General features: G+C 49.0%; 1 protein-coding gene across 4 annotated transcripts in view; it reads right to left on the minus strand.

Moving 5' to 3' along the window:
- FNDC3B (fibronectin type III domain containing 3B) overlaps positions 1–13663 on the minus strand; it is a 289830-nt gene that overhangs the window by 111054 nt on the left and 165113 nt on the right. The gene's annotated exons all lie outside the window — the stretch shown is intronic.

Raw genomic sequence — 13663 nt, forward strand, 5'->3', positions numbered from 1 at the left:
TGCGGCTATTCTCCCACCTGTGGCTAGAAAAGGTGAGCACCTGTTTCTTCCACTGAGCTTCAGGAGGGAGCCTGGCCCTACAAGCTGGCTGGCTGCAGTCTAATGATACAACCTAGGACCTCCAATCTCTCAAGTGTAATCCACAAGTTCTCAGCACAAGGAAATAAGGCTGGCTTCCTGTTGCTTTAAGCCATCAGCTTTGCAGTGATTTGCTAGTCACAGGAAACCAACAACATACCCATTTGTGATCTATTGTGTTAAAGTTCTCTGTGGATGGTAGCCAGCATAATTTGACAGGAGGCAGCAGAGAAAACTGGGCCCAGGAAAAGTGAGGGGGCTCGGGTCTGCCGTGACTGCATAGAGTTTCTCTCTACCTCATTCGCCCACCTGGACAGAACTCAGATTTGCTCTTTAATGCTGTGCATCTGGTAACAGCAGAGAGGTGCTCAGAATTACCCAAAATCAAGGCGGTGCCAACATTCATTAATTTTGAGTGGCCCTCTTTGCTATTGCCAGGTGCTCAACATTAAATGGCACACCTGAGTTCTGTCCAGGTGGGGACTTCCTAACTCAAAGGAGACACTGCTGCCTTCAAGCAGGAGATCATAGCGGTCAGAGGTTGAAATACTACAACAGTGCTTTGCATGCACGTGATCCCTCTCTGAGCTGAAAACACCATCTTCAAATCAAATGGCAGCCTGCAAACTTGAGACATCGTCCGTGGTGTAAGTGATAAATACTGTAAATTATACTTAAAATACACTTCAAAAAAACAAACAGCTTGATGGTTTAATAACTCAGGCACCAATAGCCCCCATTTCACTTAAGTGACTTAATTTTCTCAAGAGAGTACCTAAGAGATCCTGATCTCTTATGAGGCTCTTCGGCGTAATACTGCACCAAAGGAAAATCTCCCCAAAGGACTACATATTAATTTTTAAAATGTGCTTGGCAAGGCGCTCAAATAGTTTTGAGGAACTCAGTGAGCCTAAACTATGGCAGTCTCCCTAGCCCTCTTGGTCTAAGAATCTTACTGTTCCGTCTCATTTGTCTTTTCAAGCACTGGGGAAGAGGTGAATGGAAGTTCACCATGTGAATGAGGTCATAAATGCACTTATGAAAGACTGTTTGAGAAATCATTGGTTGATCTGGGTCTTTCACGCAGCTTTCACGTGTCCTTTCATGGGGTGGTTCTGATAAATCTACAAAGCAAGAATGGGGGTTCACAGAAGTACTACACACATTCTTTGCACTCTACGTAGAGGTGACCTGAGAGTGACTTCAGTTTGTCAGAGTAATCTTAAGAGAGTGACACCAACTAAGGACGGAGAGTGTGTCTAAGAAGAGGCGAACCGCCCAGAAGTAAAGGCGATCTGGCCACTCCCTCTCCCTTAAGTCTAATTTTCAACTTAAAACCAGAAATTAGAAAACTTCTGATTCTAGATTTTAAACATATCAGGACTCTAGAACAGGATGGAAACAATGGGGAGGGGGCGAGGGGGGGGAGAATGCCGCTCTGGCGCGCTGCTCCTCTGCTAAGTTCTGCTGAAGGATTGGCTATTTCTTTGGGACCGGGTCTCAGCAGTCCAGTCTGGCTCTTAACTCACTACATATCTAATCTTAAACTTCTGCTCTCGCCATGTCTGCCTGAGAGCTGGGCTACAGGCATACACCCCCATGCTCCCCTAATGCTGGGGCTCCAACCAAGAGCATCAGGCGCGCTAATTTGATGTGCAGCTCCCGCCCTAAGAACTGATTGTGAATTTGATTGTGAAATCAATGTGAGCTGGAACTCAAAACAGCCAGGAAAGCCCAGGAGAGACACGAAGGAGTGTCCCAAGGAAACTTTCTGGTAAAAGGCTCTTGGGTTAGACCGGGCCAAAAGGTCTCCCACTATCTTCCCAGCCTACCCCACCCCTCAGTGGGAAGAAGGAACACACAACACAGCATGGGACTATAAAAACTCTAGTCCAAAGCACGTTTTCTCCACACTCTAACCTTCCGGCCACTCCCACTTGCAGAACTTCCTCTCGGTTCAACTGTGCTGCTCTGGGGCCGGGCCCTCTCCTTCCTCCTGAGTCAGCCATTTTCTTTTGTGCTTAGGACACACCATGCCCACCACAATCAACACATGATTATCTCCAAGACAAATCCTCCAAGACTGGAAAGCCCCGCTCTTCTGGAGCAGCTACGGGAGAAGCAATTCCAGAGCAACTGAGACAGCTCAGCGATGTACCTGCCTTGGGCTTTACTGGAGCTTGCGTTGAATCACTAGGGTACACATCACACACAAAAATGCAGCTAATGGCCCACGCTTGAAGTGCCAGAACTGGGGAGCCAGAGCTATGCAGACTCCTGGAGCCTGTCTAGCCAAAGCAGTGAGTTCTGGGCCTGTGGGAGACCCTGTCACAACAAAGCAAACACACCCCAAAAGTTTAACAAAAACAAAAGTAGATAGCCGGATGACACTTGAGAAACAGCACCCAAGGCTGCGCTCTGTCCTCTACCAGCATATGTATGCCTGTGTGCGTACACACACACACACACACACACACACACACACACACACACACACACACACACACACACACACGCAGTTACTACCTAGAAGGATTGAGGGGAAAGAAAGGTGCACTTCTAAAATGCAAGTTTCAAACCAAAGGGAAAACTGGAGATTCTAGTGTCAAACTGCTGGGCCTCAGAACTCTTCACTTTGCAAAATTCACACATTAAGGGTGCACTGCTGTTGTTTTTCAGAGACCCCTTCTAAGCTGATACCTTGTGTTGTCTAACTTCATGGAATTTTAAGGCCTTACTACAGCACCAAAACTTGAGGCAAAGTAACACAGCCTGCTTGCACTGCACGTCTGGCTGGACAAATTCAATTTAAGACGAAAGCCAAGGCTGATGACGGCAGGAAACGTGACTCCCAGGGCATATCTACAATATTCACGGCAGTTGTCGCATTGTGATACTCATCATCAACATGCGGCCTTTTCAGTGGGCTGAGCTTCTGTGGTGATCCCACAGCACCACACAATGCAAGGATCCAGTGACAATGACACTGTTGGCTAACACTGGAAACCTGCCAGAATGCCGAGACTGCTTCACAAGAGGTAGTAATATGAACAGCTTCTGGGTCTACATGGAACATGCTCCTCAGCCTTCATGGCACTGCACCCCACCTGTGTAGGCCCCACCCACGGTGCACTCCACCTGTGCAGGCCCCACCCATGGTGCTCCCTACCTGTGCAGGCCCCACCCACAGTGCGCCCCACCTGTGCAGGCCCTACCCACGGCGCTCCCCACCTGTGCAGGCTCCACCCATGGCACACCCCACCTGTGCAGGCCCCACCCACGGTGCTCCCCACCTGTGCAGGCCCCACCCATGGCACACCCCACCTGTGCAGGCCCCACCCACGGCGCTCCCCACCTGTGCAGGCCCCACCCACGGTGCTCCCCACCTGTGCAGGCCCCACCCATGGCACACCCCACCTGTGCAGGCCCCACCCACGGCGCTCCCCACCTGTGCAGGCCCCACCCATGGCACACCCCACCTGTGCAGGCCCCACCCACGGCGCTCCCCACCTGTGCAGGCCCCACCCACGGTGCTCCCCACCTGTGCAGGCCCCACCCATGGCACACCCCACCTGTGCAGGCCCCACCCACGGCGCTCCCCACCTGTGCAGGCCCCACCCACGGTGCTCCCCACCTGTGCAGGCCCCACCCATGGCGCACCCCACCTGTGTAGGTCCCACCCACAGCGCACTCAGAAGTTGCTACTGCAGAATGTCAAGTCGCCTTTGAGATTTAACTATCCGGTTACCTTATGGCCCTAGAGCCTCTCAGGTGCCACAGCCATATGCTCAACTGCACTAGAGGGACTAAAGGAGAGGTGCTGTCTACTCAGGTCCCCGCCTGTTAACCGTCCTTCCAGCATGTCCAAGAAAACAGCAAAGTCATCTAGAGTGTTCAACAGGCTGAGTGTACTTAAACACAGAGTCCAAGTGGCCTGGCCTAGCTCACTGCTCAGGCCCCAGGCAAGCCAGATAGTCAGGAAGCACACGTCAGAGGAAGGGTCTGGAGTGTTAACCACCGTCTGGGCCGTGCGTGATGCCCCTGGGGATCTCTTCCCCTCACTAGGCCTTGACCCTCCCTCTCATATCACCCTGACCCAGACAGCAGGAGGCCTGGCCCCTCCATTTGCTGACAAGGAGCAGTTCTCACAGCCAGGAAAATGTCATGGTCTTTCTTCCATAATACTTAAACATTTCCAAGCCCTTGCTAAGTGTCTACAGTCACACAGAGATGTGACAGCCCTCTGAGCTGCTGCTGTCACTCACTGAGAAGAAAATGAAGCCACCAGAGATCAGTTTACGTGCTCAAAGGTCCATGGCTCGCACGTGACAGTGACGGGCGGTGAAAATCTTCGGCATACCAACGGTGAGCGACTCTGCTTCCAGGTATAGCACACTGATGACGGTGACGACTCAGAGTTTACTTTAGCAGAAGAAATGCTTTAGGCAGTCACACTGAATGCTGTACGGGTACCAGAAACATACCATAGCACTGCAGCATCTTCGTGCTGTTTAAAGAGCTCTTGGGAATGACACACACTTTGCCAAAGCGGGCTGTGACATCACCTGAATGCTGCGCTGCTCAGTGCCCACGGAAGCACAAAGGCAGAGGAAATAACACAGGCCTGCAGGGCTAAGTACTATGTGCAGGGCTCTCTGGCCTACACTTCTGCAAACTCTGGCTTCTAAAGAAAAATCAGAGTCTCTTTTGCATCCTGTCTTCCTGTACTTACGTTAAAAACTGTCAAGCTCCAAGCATGGTCTAAGGGTCATGCTTCTGAAAGTGACATGACAAAGATTGAGAGTCACATGCTGAGGATCTTGACACTTTTACTCGCTATAACAAAAATACAGGGAGGAGGCTGATGGCAGAGGGACAGGATACAGTGTGACAAGGACAACACGCTGGTCCTCTTCCCTGAGCTGCCAAGACTGTCTCTACAGCAGCGAAGAAACACCACAGTGAGGGGTGGGGGAGGGCATGCGGCAGCCTTACAAAGTTCTTCACAGTTTTGATTCCTCTGCTCTTAGAACTCAGAGACGAGCAGCCAATTAGAGAGCTCACAGCTACGCTGTGTGAGCGTCCTCTGTCCCCCAGTCTTCTCCCCCACCCCACAAAGATGAGGCCTAAGTCAGCCTGGCCCCCACCACAGTCTCTCAGGGGCAGCCCGGGCTGAGTAGCTAGAGCTGGCAGCCACGCTGGATGGAAGTGGGGGTGTTAACTGCCTGGTTTCCTGCCAAGGACAATGCCTTTCACCTTCTGATCCAGGGGCCCACACTGTCCTCTGAAAAACTAAAACTATACACCAGCTTCTTCGGACCATTTTCACCTTCCAGACTGTACTTGGCAGAAGGAATGGGTGAATTCCAGGGACTTGAGCTCACTTTTAGTGGTTTTTTTTTTCCTCCGTGTTTTCTTGATATTTTTGCCATGTTCAAGATTTCCAGGCAGCAGAAGGCAAGCAAACAACGCAGGATTTAGAGCTATGCATGAAGCAATGCTAAAAAGCTCTAATACCAATCCAGAGGGGCCCCTGCCCTGCATTCAAGGTCTCCTGCCTCCCAGGTGCCCGGGCTGGACATGGCTACGAGGGTGTGTGGTCAAAAGACAGAAAAGTCTTTGAGAAAAGAAGAAATGAGCCACCAGAGAGGTGCGCGAGCTCCGCTAACTTTTCCACTTGAAATAGAAGGCGCCAGAATTACCTCTTACAGGGGACAAGCACAGACATCCCAGAACTTACTAAGTCAGGTACGGTGTCCATGCAACAGAGGAGGTCACTGTACATCCTCACGAGAGGGTGTCGCCAGGCCCTGCAGAATCTATGCCATTCAGCAAAAGGACAGATTCAAGGACCCACAGGTGTGTGAGATTTTCCATGCCAAGTGGAAAGAAAGTCATGACAAACTTCACAGCAACTACCCCACCCACCCCTGGTCTCTTTCTCTCCTCTCCTCCCACCGTGCGTGTGTGTGTGTGTGTGTGTGTGTGTGTGTGTGTGTGTGTGTGTGTGTGTGTGTTACACATGTGTATGTACATCCACATGTATAGAGGAGGCCCAAGGCTAACATTAATGCCTTCCTCAGTTGTTCTCTATTTTCTGTCTTGAGGAAGTGTTTCTCAGTTGAGCCCAGAGCTCACAGGCTGGTCTACTAGTCCTCTTGGGAAAGCCGGTCTCTGTCCCCTCACCTCCCACTGTAGCTCTGAGCTGACAGGTGGCAGCCGCACATGTCTGACTTTTTTCACATGGTGTCTGGAAACAAACTTCTGCAGCAAGTACCTTATCTGCTGAGCCATTCTTCCTGCCCTTGATAAAATAAAATACTTGCTATTATGAATCAACTTTCATGGTAATTGAGGTTTCCCCTCTCCTTGCCACCCCTGGTGTGTGTGTGTGTGTGTGTGTGTGTGTGTGTGTGTGTGTGTGTGTATGTGTATGGAGGGAGAGAGAGAAACACAGAGAAAGAGAGAAAGAAACACAGGGAGAGAGCGGGAGAGAGAGGGAGAGGGAGGGAGAGGGAGGGAGAGAGGGAGAGATGGAGACACAGAGACAGACTTCATTTGAGACAGGCTCTCTTGCTGTCCATCTCTGTGCATGCCCGGCTAGCTGGTCCATGAGCTTCTGGAGATGCTTCTGCTATAGCTGAGTCCCAGGCAAGTGTTACTCTACCCAGATTCCAACGGGTTCTAACAACTTGACTTCAGGTGCTCACACTTACTTGGCAAGTGCATGTACCCACTGAGCCATCTCTCAGCCCTTATATTACTTTCTGAGCAGTGATTTCAAAAAAATAGGAAAAGAAAAAAGTCTCAAAGAGGATTCCCCACTAAACAGTTGAAATCTCAGCAGTAGGTAATTGGGGTGGGGGTGGGGGGTACTGTGGGTCAGAAGGCCTGTGTCATTGCTGAAGGAGGAAGGCCTTGGTGTTCCATGGTACCTCAGAAGCCAGCACACACACACACACACACACACACACTCACTCTCTCTCTCCCCCTCTCTCCCTCTCCTTCTCCTTTCTGTCTCCCCTCCCTCTCTCTCTCTCTCTCTCTCTCTCTCTCTCTCCCTCCTTCCTCCCCCTCTGGTGGAATCTGCTCTGAAGTGTGGCTGAGTCTTTGGATTCTTAACTATTCCAAAGTTCAGATGCCAAAAGCATAAGGCCTGTGGTTTTACTCCTATATTTGGAATTCTTACCATTGTGTCTCAGTCTTCCCCAGAGACACTGTAAGTGCTAGAGGTCACAGTGTCAGCTGCCACTTCTACATCAGCAACACAAAAGGCACTCTCCCCACCAGTGCATCATTGAGGCTGGATCATTACACAGAACATATTTCGGTTCAAGCCAGGAATTTTAACTGAAAGCCTCCCACCTGTCTCACCTAATCCCCACTTTCCTACCCTCACCACTTAAAAAAAAAATCATGATTCAAACTCAGATGGCATTCAAAAGGCTACTGCTTGTCAAATGCTGCAGTGCTGACTGTCACTGGGAGTGTCCACCAAGCACAGTGAGGCCAAGGGCAGGTGACCACTGGTGCAGTCTACATACTGAGTTCCAGACAGCCAGGGAGGGCTACATAATATAAGACCCTATACAAAAGGGAAGGTGCACTGGTAAGAGCTACCGTCATACCCTACCCTCACTACCGCACACTCTGCCACACAAGAGACACCACACTTGGCATCGCCTTCCATTTTTCTTTCTGATTACCTCCTTCCTACTCAGCTGTGCTGGAATTATTTTTTTAAATTATGGGTATCTATTTTTATGTATGCAAGAGTTCTTCTGCATGTATGTGCATCATATGTATGCAGTGCCCACAGAGGCTATAAGTCGGTGCTGGATGCCCTACAACGCGATTTACAGGGAGTTGTGAGTGCTGGAAACTGAACCTGGGACCCCTGGCAAGAGTAGCGAGTGTTTTTACCCACTGAGCCACTTTTCCAGCCCCCACAATTTTTTTTTAAAGACAAAGCTGGCCTTGAATAGGCAACTGTCCTGTCACAACCTTATTAGTCTTGGGATTAGAAAGAGATGCCCAAACCTGGTGGGTATTTTTATGTCATTGATGCCAGATCTACATCAATGCTTTAGCTTTTTACTTTATTTTTATTTGTCTTTGTTTGCTTGGTTTTTTGTTTGTTTGTTTGTATGTTTTGGTATGGGCTTGCCTACATGTGTGTCTGTGCAGCACCCATACAGGCAGGAAGAGGGAGTTTTATCCTCCCAGAACTGGAGTTACAGATGTCTGTGAGCCATTATATGGGTGATGGGGAATCAAGCCTGGGTTCTCTAAAAGAGTAACCAATGCTTTTAACCACTGAGTCCAAAGCTTTTATTTTTTTAACTGTTAATTTGCAGAATCACTCCTAGACCCACCCAAGTAGATCCCCTTGCTTTGGAAGGACACACACCAACCCTGGCTGTGAACTGACTCCCACTGGGAAGCAGCTCAATATCTTAATGCATCACTCTTGCTTCCAGCTTCTGCTGGGAACGCAATGGGTAGAATGGGGCTACGCTCACTGAAGAGGGAGCAGCCGCGACTGCTACAGCAGGCTCAAGGCCCTCACTCTCTCACAACAGCCTGCACAGAAGAGCAAACTTTTCCTACTCTTACTCTTGAAGATCTGTAGTCAGCATCCAAGCACCAAGCTAAAATCAAATGCTGGAAGAAGAGAAAAGGGGGAGGCAACGTAGCCCTGTGCTGTTTGTTTTTACTAATCTAGCTGCCACCTCAGCCCCTGAGAAGAGAGGCTTCACACTAACTTACCTGCCACCTGCCACCTTGACCAGAGAGGCTTCACACTAAAGCATCTGCTACCTCAGCCCCTGAGAAGAGAGGCTTCACACTAACTTACCTGCTGCCTGCCACCTCGACTAGAGAGGCTTCACACTAAAGCATCTGCTACCTCAGCCCCTGAGGAGAGAGGCTTCACACTAACTTACCTGCTGCCTGCCACCTCGACTAGAGAGGCTTCACACTAAAGCATCTGCTACCTAAGCCCCTGAGGAGAGAGGCTTCACACTAAAGCATCTGCTACCTAAGCCCCTGAGGAGAGAGGCTTCACACAGAAGGGGATGTCTGAGCTGGTTCTGAAGGACTGAGCGGGACTGTACTAGCTAGAGGAGCTTGAAAACAGGGCAGAAAAGGATTGTGAAGCACATCCATGGAATGGGATAAAGCACAGGGTGTCTATGGGACGCTACACATAACAGGGACTGCACTTCAGGCCGTTTAGACACTGCAGACAATGAGGGTGCCCCAGAAGCTCAGGAGGGAAACACATGCTCAGCTCTGATTTACTGCAGCCATTCAAGGAGATTGAGACAACCAAGACCTTAAGATGGGAGGGATCCCTTCTGAACAGAAGGAGACAGAAGAATCCTAAGTGAAGCTTAAGAAACACGCGCGCGCACGGCACTGGAGAGATGGCTCAGAGGTTAGGAGCACTGACTGCTCTTCCAGAGGTCCTGAGTTCAATTCCCAGCAATTCCCAGCAATATCGGTGGCTCACAACCATCGATAATGAGATCTGATGCCCTCTTCTGGCCTGCAGATGTACATGCAGGCAGAGCACTGTACACATAATAAATAAATAAATCAATCAATCAATCAATCAATCAATCAATCAATCTTTAAAAAAAAAACATATCCAGAAACCCCAAGGACAGGGCATACGAGAAAAGAGGTCAAGAGTTATTCAAACTAAGACCCACGAGATACTTACAAGTCTTCCTACCATCTCTACCACTGGCCCGAGGGCGTGGGGTGGGGGGCGCTTCTCTACCCCAGCAGCAATGTCTTAGGACAGCCTGGAAGCAAGTTTTAGGGTGAGCCCCCCAATAGCAAGGGTGCAAGCTAAGGCCATTCCCCAGTCACAGGATGCAAGGGAGGAGATGCGGAGAGGGAAACGGAGCTAAAGATCAGCTGGCAGAGAGCCTGCCTAGCAGACATGACGATCTGGGCTCAATGTCTAGCACCCCACAAACCGGGAGCCAGGACGCCCATCTGCAATCTTAGTATTGCAGAGGCAGGGTAGAAGGATCGGGAATTGGAGAGAGGAGTTGGAGGGAAAGATCATCAGAGAAGGTGGCGGCAAACACGCCTTGATGAAAGGTGATCTTATGAAATAAAGGGTCCTGAGCATGTGGGGAAAATGAGCACTTAGGCCCTAAGAGCTACCGTTATGGAGGTGACAAACTCTGAGTCAGGCTATTTTTAACTCATGGGAATTAAAGTATCCATTGTACAGATGAGGGCAGAGAAACGCTGGGAATGCTAAGGGAAACAATTAGTGAGTGACCAGAAAGCCTAGCACGTCTAATGCTAACGTCACAACTGTTCTCTGCTCAAGTCAGACATCAGCTCCAAGGACTGCAAGGAAACAGGATCTGACAGTCTCTGAAGGTATGATGGCTTAGGGACCACTGAACTGTTTTCCTGCTGGCAAAGTCAAAGGCCGGAGGATGAATTCATGAGCTCAGAGTGATCCGTGAGCAGGGCAGCAATTAGGTTCAGGAAAGGGAAATAAATGGTTGTAGGGCTGCACCTGACCAAAGAGAAGCTCGCTCTGAAGAACAAAGCTCAGAGCTCCGAGTTCTTTTACAAAAATGTGAACTTACACTGGCTGCCTTCTATGAGCTAAGCACAGTGCTGGCCAGGAGGGAAATGAAGCAGACAAGGATGCTCCCACAGGCCGCATTTACGTGGTGAGATGCCTGTTCTCTAGCAGTCCCGCACATGACAACTGCTGCTGTCTGTATTGACGAGTATTAGCCCGATTTGAAATGGGGTCCGGGCAGCTCTGGTTCCAGGTCCTGTTGGTGCTTCTGGAACAGTTATCTGAGAACCTGGCTGCCTGCAGCTGGTGTTTGCTACTCTGTGGATTGCTCTTTCTTCCACTCCCTTCACGCCTTTTCTTCTCCCCTTTCTACTCCCTAACACTAGATATGAGAGAAGAAAGGATAACAAAGAAAGGAAAGGAATCTCTGAATAAAGTCAGAGGTCGGAAAGGGGACAATGTTATTGTTAGATTCTACTGTCTGCTGACTAGGGGCAGCAAGCTCCTTGTGGGGAAGGTTGATCTTTGCCATCAGGAGATCTAATTTCTCCTTTGTGCACAGCTACTTAACAGACTTCAGTCAACAACAACCAACAACCCAGCACACACACTCCACTTGGGGTCAGGGCAGCATTTATATAATCTTCTGATATCACACAATCACAGAAACTATGTGCAGCGGGCAAAACTATGCCTCTGCTAGAGCACGAGGCAAGTCATAGTCAGCTGCTGCAAAGCAGCCCATGTCCCCACCTGGGATTAAAGCAAAAAAAACAAAAAACAAAAAACAAAAAAAACACTTTTATAATATTTCTATTTCTAAGGAAGCCAAAATCCCAAAACTCTCACTACAGCTGCCAGCCACCTCCATGTGTTTTTATGGCAATACCAGTTGTTAATGTTTTAGGGGTAGTTTCAATTGCACAAATTGAAATTTTACCCCTCTCATTGTTACCCTGCTCCAGTTCTAAGACTGAACTGGGGCCATAAGCATGCTTAGGCACACACTCTGCTGCTGAGTTACACCCTAGTTCCTATCCACCCCTTTCAAATCCACTTGTGCACTGACAGCAGCAGCCAAGAGGCAAATGACGAAAGCTGTCTCCCTGAAGACTGAGAAAACTGTGGTATCTGGCAATGCAGACAACACAAAGAGAAGCAGAGTATGAAAAGACACCACAACCCATGTGCTGAGAGTAGGGACACATCCTGGTCTTGAGTGAGCCACATATGTAAATCATAACCATATTAACATAATTTAATATTAATTAGGTGGTGCTGAGAGCTTAAGAGTGATCAATAACACTCATGGTGGGATTACCTGCTGAGCCATCTCACCAGCCCCATCTGATTTTTATTTCATGGTTTAACCATGTGCAGAGAAGGACTGGGTGACTCTGAAGGCAAAAATAAAAGTGATGAGCAAAGGCTAACTAAACAGAACAAGTGTACTGACCTCATTCTGACTCTCTGCCTTGTGAAGCACTGGGTTCCTCAGGTCCAGAGCCAACGTGAGCTCACCACCACCTCATACGCCAGACAAGGCCTTATGCCTCCCGAAGCTCTACCCTCCTTCTCTCATATGAGGTCAAACATGAGAACACCTGAAGACCCAGGCATGTCTGTTGCTAGTCATGTCACTGATGTGCCATTAAAATAAAGCACAGAGAACACACTTAGGTACGTGAGTTCCAAAACGGCCGCGCACAGAGGACAGCTGTTTGTTTTGCTTAAGTGCATGGGCAGCTGCATTCATTTTGAGCTAACTCCAGCACGGCTTCACCTGATCCACCTTCCTGTGGAACCTCTGCCCATGACCCTTCCTTGCATTTACTTTATTTGCTACATTACTGGCCTTAAGTACAGACAACATGAACATTCCTTTTTCGTATCTGGGTGGAAAATCTCCCTTTGAATAATCTATGCCTAAACAAACATAAACACACACACACACGGGGGTGGGGGGACAAAACTCCAATATTGCTAATAAAATCCTCCTTCTTATACTCAGTATGACACATCACGTCACAAGAATGACCAAATAACGTGTCAATCAAAACACAAAATATTTTAAGTAGAAACCAATTTCAAACAGCCACTGTGTGTGATTTGACTGAAATCCTTTTTACACAGTTGTCTGAGCATAATACCAGAAACCTGAGTGAAGGAGGTGGGAAGAGAGCTTATGCCGTAGGCGATCCAAGTACTGCTTGAGCAACGTGGGAAGACCCGTACCTCAGAGAAAAAGATGCTTCTCCGCCAGACACAGCACCTCTCAGCTCTGCTTCTCTTTCGCACACTATCTGCTTTGCTTAACAACTGTCAGAGTGCAAAGACTGCATGAAATAGGGAAGAAATAACAGGGCGACAAAGGACGAAATCAAAAGAAGCCACCATACCATCACATGTCACTGTTTCACCGCTGCCCTTTCTTACGCTACAATCTGCCAACTGCAAATGGCCTGCTGGGAAATGATGCCTACGGGATTTCTTCCTGGCAAATGCCAGTCTTCCACAGACACGCACATATGCACAGCTTCTACCTTCCTCACTCACAAGTGTTGCCAAAGCCAGAGGCACTATTTTATGAACCGTAACAAGGAATGCTTGGGGCTGGAAAGATAAGTTGAGTGCAGCGGTTCTCAACCTGAGGGCGGATCGACCCTTCCACAGGAATTGTCTAAGACCATCGAAAATCACAGATACTTATAAGTCATTATAGTAGCAAAATTATGCAGTTATGAGGTAGCAATGAAAATAATGCTGTAGTTGAGGGTCACCACAGTCTGATGAAGTGTGGTGAAGGGTCACAGCACTACACTGGGTGAATCTGAGTCCAGGTATCTCCATAAAAAGACAGGCACGGGCAGACATGAACAGATGGACACAAACACACACATACACCTAACTCCAGCTCTGTTGAGAATGGGGACAAGAGAGATGTCACTGGGACTTCCTGGCTGCCAAGCTAGCCCCTGGTGGAGGGAACGGCCCTCTCTGAAAGGACTAAGGTAGAGAGAGAGG

The sequence above is a fragment of the Acomys minous genome (assembly GCF_964271855.1).
Source record: "Acomys minous genome assembly, chromosome: 19".
NCBI lineage: Eukaryota > Metazoa > Chordata > Mammalia > Rodentia > Muridae > Acomys > Acomys minous.